Genomic DNA, 7,731 nt, shown 5'->3' with positions numbered 1-7,731 from the left:
ATTTACAAGTGGAGATGTCAAGCTCTTTGTTGTCAAACGTGGAAAAGGAAATATCATCCTTTCAAAATCCCAGAGAATCATTCTCAGAATCCACCTTGTGATGTGTGAGTTCCACTCATAGAGTTTAAGCTTTCTTTCATGGAGCAGTTTGGAAACACTCTGTTTGTAAAGTCTGCAAGTGGATATTTGGACCTCTTGAGGATTTCGTTGGAAACGGGATTTCTTCATCCAATGCTAGACAGAAGAATCCTCAGTAACTTCTTTGGGTTGCATGTATTCAACTCACAGAGTTGAACCATCCTTGAGACAGAGCAGATTTGAAACACTCTTTCTGTGGTATTTCCAAGTGGAGATCTCATGCGCTTTGGGGCCAATGGCAGAAAAGGAAATATCTTCCTATAAAAACTAGAGAGAATCATTCTCAGAAACCACCACATTGTGATGTGTGCGTTCCACTCACAGCGTTTAACCTTTCTTTTCATAGAGCAGTTTGGAAACACTCTGTAACGTCTGCAAGTGGATAATTGGACTTCTTTGAGGATTTCGTTGGAAACGGGATTTCTTCTTCTAATGCTACACAGAAGAATTCTCAGTAACTTCTTTGAGTTGCGTGTATTCAACTCACAGAGTTGAACCATCCTTTACAGAGAGCAGATTTGAAACACTCTTTTTATCGAATTTGCAAGTGGAGATTTCAAGCGCTTTTCGGCCACAGGTAGAAAAGGAAATATCTTCTTATATAAACTAGAGAGAATCATTCTCAGAAACCACTTTGTGATGTGTGCGTTCCACTCACAGAGTTTAACCTTTCTTTTCATAGTGCAGTTCGGAAACACTCTGTTAGTAACGTCTGCAAGTGGATAATTGGACCTCCTTGAGGATTTCGTTGTAAACGGGATTTCTTCATCTAATGCTAGACAGAATAATTCTCAGTAACTGCTTTGGGTTGGGTGTATGCAACTCACAGAGTTGAACCTTCTTTGAGACAGAACAGATTTGAAACACTCTTTTTGTGGAATTTACAAGTGGAGATTTCAAGCGCTTTGATGTGAAAGTTAGAAAAGGAAATGTCTTCCTATAAAATCTCCAGAGAATCATTCTGAGAAACCACGTTTTGATGTGTGCATTCCACACATAGAGTTTAACCTTTCTTTCATGGAGCAGTTTGGAAACACTCTGTTTGTAAATTCTGCAAGTGGATATTTGGACGTCTTGAGGATTTCGTTGGAAATGTGTTTTCTTCATCTAGTGCTAGACAGAAGAATCCGCACCAACTTCTTTGGGTTGCGTGTGTTCAGCTCACAGAGTTGAACCTTCCTTTAGAGAGAGGAGATTTGAAACACTCTTTTTGTGGAATTTGCAAGTGGAGATTTCAAGCACTTTGGGGCGAATTGTAGAAAAGGAAATATCTTCCTATATAAATTAGAGAGACTCATTCTCAGAAACCACTTTGTGATGTGAGTGTTCCACTCACAGCGTTTAACCTTTCTGTTCATAGAGCAGTTTGGAAACACTCTGTTTGTAACGTCTGCAAGTGGATAATTGGAGCTCTTTGAGGATTTCGTTGGAAACGGGATTTCTTCATCTAATGCTAGACAGAAGAATTCTCAGTAACTTCTTTGAGTTGCGTGTATTCAACTCAGAGAGTTGAATCTTCTTTTAGACAGAACAGATTTGAAACACTCTTTTTATCGAATTTACAAGTGGAGATTTCAAGCGCCTTTCGGCCACAGGGAGGAAAGGAAATATCTTCGTATAAAAACTACAGAGAATCATTCTCAGGAACCACGTTGTGATGTGTGCATTCCACTCACAGAGTTTAACCTTTCTTTTTCATAGAGCAGTTTGGGAACACTCTGTTTGTAACATCTGCAAGTGGATATTTGGACCTCTTTGAGGATTTCGTTGGAAACGGGATTTCTTCATCTAATGCTCAGCAGAAGAATTCTCAGTAACTACTTTGGGTTGAGTGTATTCATCTCACACAGTTGAATCCTCTTTTAGACAGAACAGATTTGAAACCCTCTTTTTGTGAAATTTACAAGTGGAGATTTCAAGCGGTTTCTTGTCAAAGTTAGAAAACGAAATATCTTACAAGAAAAATTCCAGAGAATCATTCTCAGAAACCACGTTGTGATGTGTGCGTTCCACTCACAGAGTTTAACCTTTCTTTCATGGAGCAGTTTGGAAACATTCTGTTTGTAATTTCTGCAAGTGGATACTTGGACCTCTTGAGGATTTCGTTGGAAACGGGATTTCTTCATCTAATGCTAGACAGAAGAATTCTCAGTAACTTCCCTGGGTTGCGTGTACTCAACTCACAGAGTTGAACCTTCCTTTAGACAGAGCAGATTTGAAACACTCTTTTTGCGGAAATTGCAAGTGGAGATTTCAAGGAATTTGGAGCCAATGGAAGAAAAGGAAATATCTTCGTATGAAAACTACAGAGAATCATTTTCAGAAACCACCTTGTGATGTGTGCGTACCACTCACAGAGTTTAACCTTTCTTTCCATAGAGCAGTGTGGAAACACTCTGTTTGTAACGTCTGGATGTGGATATTTGGACCTCTTTGAGGGTTTCGTTGGAAACGGGATTTCTTCATCTAATGCTAGAGAGAAGAATTCTCAGTAACTTCTTTGAGTTGCGTGTATTCAACTCAGAGAGTTGAATCTTCTTTTAGACAGAACAGATTTGAAACACTCTTTTGATCATATTTACAAGTGGAGATTTCAAGCGCTTTTCGACCACAGGTAGAAAAGGATACATCTTCGTGTAAAAACTACAGAGAATCATTTTCAGAAACCATCTTGTGATGTGTGTGTTCCACTCACAGAGTTTAACTTTTCTTTTCATAGAGCAGTTTGGAAACACTCTGTTTGTAACATCTGCAAGTGGATATTTGGACCTCTTTGAGGATTTCATTGGAAACGGGATTTCTTCATCTAATGCTAGACAGAGGAATCCTCAGTAAATACTTTGGGTTGCGTTTATTCAACTCACAGAGTTGAACCTTCTTTTAGACGGAACAGATTTGAAACACTCTTTTTGTGGATTTACAAGTGGAGATGTCAAGCTCTTTGTTGTCAAACGTGGAAAAGGAAATATCATCCTTTCAAAATCCCAGAGAATCATTCTCAGAATCCACCTTGTGATGTGTGAGTTCCACTCATAGAGTTTAAGCTTTCTTTCATGGAGCAGTTTGGAAACACTCTGTTTGTAAAGTCTGCAAGTGGATATTTGGACCTCTTGAGGATTTCGTTGGAAACGGGATTTCTTCATCCAATGCTAGACAGAAGAATCCTCAGTAACTTCTTTGGGTTGCATGTATTCAACTCACAGAGTTGAACCATCCTTGAGACAGAGCAGATTTGAAACACTCTTTCTGTGGTATTTCCAAGTGGAGATCTCATGCGCTTTGGGGCCAATGGCAGAAAAGGAAATATCTTCCTATAAAAACTAGAGAGAATCATTCTCAGAAACCACCACATTGTGATGTGTGCGTTCCACTCACAGCGTTTAACCTTTCTTTTCATAGAGCAGTTTGGAAACACTCTGTAACGTCTGCAAGTGGATAATTGGACTTCTTTGAGGATTTCGTTGGAAACGGGATTTCTTCTTCTAATGCTACACAGAAGAATTCTCAGTAACTTCTTTGAGTTGCGTGTATTCAACTCACAAAGTTGAACCATCCTTTACAGAGAGCAGATTTGAAACACTCTTTTTATCGAATTTGCAAGTGGAGATTTCAAGCGCTTTTCGGCCACAGGTAGAAAAGGAAATATCTTCTTATATAAACTAGAGAGAATCATTCTCAGAAACCACCTTGTGATGTGTGCGTACCACTCACAGAGTTTAACCTTTCTTTCCATAGAGCAGTGTGGAAACACTCTGTTTGTAACGTCTGGATGTGGATATTTGGACCTCTTTGAGGGTTTCGTTGGAAACGGGATTTCTTCATCTAATGCTAGAGAGAAGAATTCTCAGTAACTTCTTTGAGTTGCGTGTATTCAACTCAGAGAGTTGAATCTTCTTTTAGACAGAACAGATTTGAAACACTCTTTTGATCATATTTACAAGTGGAGATTTCAAGCGCTTTTCGACCACAGGTAGAAAAGGATACATCTTCGTGTAAAAACTACAGAGAATCATTTTCAGAAACCATCTTGTGATGTGTGTGTTCCACTCACAGAGTTTAACTTTTCTTTTCATAGAGCAGTTTGGAAACACTCTGTTTGTAACATCTGCAAGTGGATATTTGGACCTCTTTGAGGATTTCATTGGAAACGGGATTTCTTCATCTAATGCTAGACAGAGGAATCCTCAGTAAATACTTTGGGTTGCGTTTATTCAACTCACAGAGTTGAACCTTCTTTTAGACGGAACAGATTTGAAACACTCTTTTTGTGGATTTACAAGTGGAGATGTCAAGCTCTTTGTTGTCAAACGTGGAAAAGGAAATATCATCCTTTCAAAATCCCAGAGAATCATTCTCAGAATCCACCTTGTGATGTGTGAGTTCCACTCATAGAGTTTAAGCTTTCTTTCATGGAGCAGTTTGGAAACACTCTGTTTGTAAAGTCTGCAAGTGGATATTTGGACCTCTTGAGGATTTCGTTGGAAACGGGATTTCTTCATCCAATGCTAGACAGAAGAATCCTCAGTAACTTCTTTGGGTTGCATGTATTCAACTCACAGAGTTGAACCATCCTTGAGACAGAGCAGATTTGAAACACTCTTTCTGTGGTATTTCCAAGTGGAGATCTCATGCGCTTTGGGGCCAATGGCAGAAAAGGAAATATCTTCCTATAAAAACTAGAGAGAATCATTCTCAGAAACCACCACATTGTGATGTGTGCGTTCCACTCACAGCGTTTAACCTTTCTTTTCATAGAGCAGTTTGGAAACACTCTGTAACGTCTGCAAGTGGATAATTGGACTTCTTTGAGGATTTCGTTGGAAACGGGATTTCTTCTTCTAATGCTACACAGAAGAATTCTCAGTAACTTCTTTGAGTTGCGTGTATTCAACTCACAGAGTTGAACCATCCTTTACAGAGAGCAGATTTGAAACACTCTTTTTATCGAATTTGCAAGTGGAGATTTCAAGCGCTTTTCGGCCACAGGTAGAAAAGGAAATATCTTCTTATATAAACTAGAGAGAATCATTCTCAGAAACCACTTTGTGATGTGTGCGTTCCACTCACAGAGTTTAACCTTTCTTTTCATAGTGCAGTTCGGAAACACTCTGTTAGTAACGTCTGCAAGTGGATAATTGGACCTCCTTGAGGATTTCGTTGTAAACGGGATTTCTTCATCTAATGCTAGACAGAATAATTCTCAGTAACTGCTTTGGGTTGGGTGTATGCAACTCACAGAGTTGAACCTTCTTTGAGACAGAACAGATTTGAAACACTCTTTTTGTGGAATTTACAAGTGGAGATTTCAAGCGCTTTGATGTGAAAGTTAGAAAAGGAAATGTCTTCCTATAAAATCTCCAGAGAATCATTCTGAGAAACCACGTTTTGATGTGTGCATTCCACACATAGAGTTTAACCTTTCTTTCATGGAGCAGTTTGGAAACACTCTGTTTGTAAATTCTGCAAGTGGATATTTGGACGTCTTGAGGATTTCGTTGGAAATGTGTTTTCTTCATCTAGTGCTAGACAGAAGAATCCGCACCAACTTCTTTGGGTTGCGTGTGTTCAGCTCACAGAGTTGAACCTTCCTTTAGAGAGAGGAGATTTGAAACACTCTTTTTGTGGAATTTGCAAGTGGAGATTTCAAGCACTTTGGGGCGAATTGTAGAAAAGGAAATATCTTCCTATATAAATTAGAGAGAATCATTCTCAGAAAGCACTTTGTGATGTGAGTGTTCCACTCACAGCGTTTAACCTTTCTGTTCATAGAGCAGTTTGGAAACACTCTGTTTGTAACGTCTGCAAGTGGATAATTGGAGCTCTTTGAGGATTTCGTTGGAAACGGGATTTCTTCATCTAATGCTAGACAGAAGAATTCTCAGTAACTTCTTTGAGTTGCGTGTATTCAACTCAGAGAGTTGAATCTTCTTTTAGACAGAACAGATTTGAAACACTCTTTTTATCGAATTTACAAGTGGAGATTTCAAGCGCCTTTCGGCCACAGGGAGGAAAGGAAATATCTTCGTATAAAAACTACAGAGAATCATTCTCAGGAACCACGTTGTGATGTGTGCATTCCACTCACAGAGTTTAACCTTTCTTTTTCATAGAGCAGTTTGGGAACACTCTGTTTGTAACATCTGCAAGTGGATATTTGGACCTCTTTGAGGATTTCGTTGGAAACGGGATTTCTTCATCTAATGCTCAGCAGAAGAATTCTCAGTAACTACTTTGGGTTGAGTGTATTCATCTCACACAGTTGAATCCTCTTTTAGACAGAACAGATTTGAAACCCTCTTTTTGTGAAATTTACAAGTGGAGATTTCAAGCGGTTTCTTGTCAAAGTTAGAAAACGAAATATCTTACAAGAAAAATTCCAGAGAATCATTCTCAGAAACCACGTTGTGATGTGTGCGTTCCACTCACAGAGTTTAACCTTTCTTTCATGGAGCAGTTTGGAAACATTCTGTTTGTAATTTCTGCAAGTGGATACTTGGACCTCTTGAGGATTTCGTTGGAAACGGGATTTCTTCATCTAATGCTAGACAGAAGAATTCTCAGTAACTTCTTTGAGTTGCGTGTATTCAACTCAGAGAGTTGAATCTTCTTTTAGACAGAACAGATTTGAAACACTCTTTTTATCGAATTTACAAGTGGAGATTTCAAGCGCCTTTCGGCCACAGGGAGGAAAGGAAATATCTTCGTATAAAAACTACAGAGAATCATTCTCAGGAACCACGTTGTGATGTGTGCATTCCACTCACAGAGTTTAACCTTTCTTTTTCATAGAGCAGTTTGGGAACACTCTGTTTGTAACATCTGCAAGTGGATATTTGGACCTCTTTGAGGATTTCGTTGGAAACGGGATTTCTTCATCTAATGCTCAGCAGAAGAATTCTCAGTAACTACTTTGGGTTGAGTGTATTCATCTCACACAGTTGAATCCTCTTTTAGACAGAACAGATTTGAAACCCTCTTTTTGTGAAATTTACAAGTGAAGATTTCAAGCGGTTTCTTGTCAAAGTTAGAAAACGAAATATCTTACAAGAAAAATTCCAGAGAATCATTCTCAGAAACCACGTTGTGATGTGTGCGTTCCACTCACAGAGTTTAACCTTTCTTTCATGGAGCAGTTTGGAAACATTCTGTTTGTAATTTCTGCAAGTGGATACTTGGACCTCTTGAGGATTTCGTTGGAAACGGGATTTCTTCATCTAATGCTAGACAGAAGAATTCTCAGTAACTTCCCTGGGTTGCGTGTACTCAACTCACAGAGTTGAACCTTCCTTTAGACAGAGCAGATTTGAAACACTCTTTTTGCGGAAATTGCAAGTGGAGATTTCAAGGAATTTGGAGCCAATGGAAGAAAAGGAAATATCTTCGTATGAAAACTACAGAGAATCATTTTCAGAAACCACCTTGTGATGTGTGCGTACCACTCACAGAGTTTAACCTTTCTTTCCATAGAGCAGTGTGGAAACACTCTGTTTGTAACGTCTGGATGTGGATATTTGGACCTCTTTGAGGGTTTCGTTGGAAACGGGATTTCTTCATCTAATGCTAGAGAGAAGAATTCTCAGTAACTTCTTTGAG

Source organism: Gorilla gorilla, chromosome Y (genome assembly GCF_029281585.2).
Source record: "Gorilla gorilla gorilla isolate KB3781 chromosome Y, NHGRI_mGorGor1-v2.1_pri, whole genome shotgun sequence".
Taxonomy (NCBI): domain Eukaryota; kingdom Metazoa; phylum Chordata; class Mammalia; order Primates; family Hominidae; genus Gorilla; species Gorilla gorilla.
Note: the sequence above shows the minus strand (reverse complement) of the source record.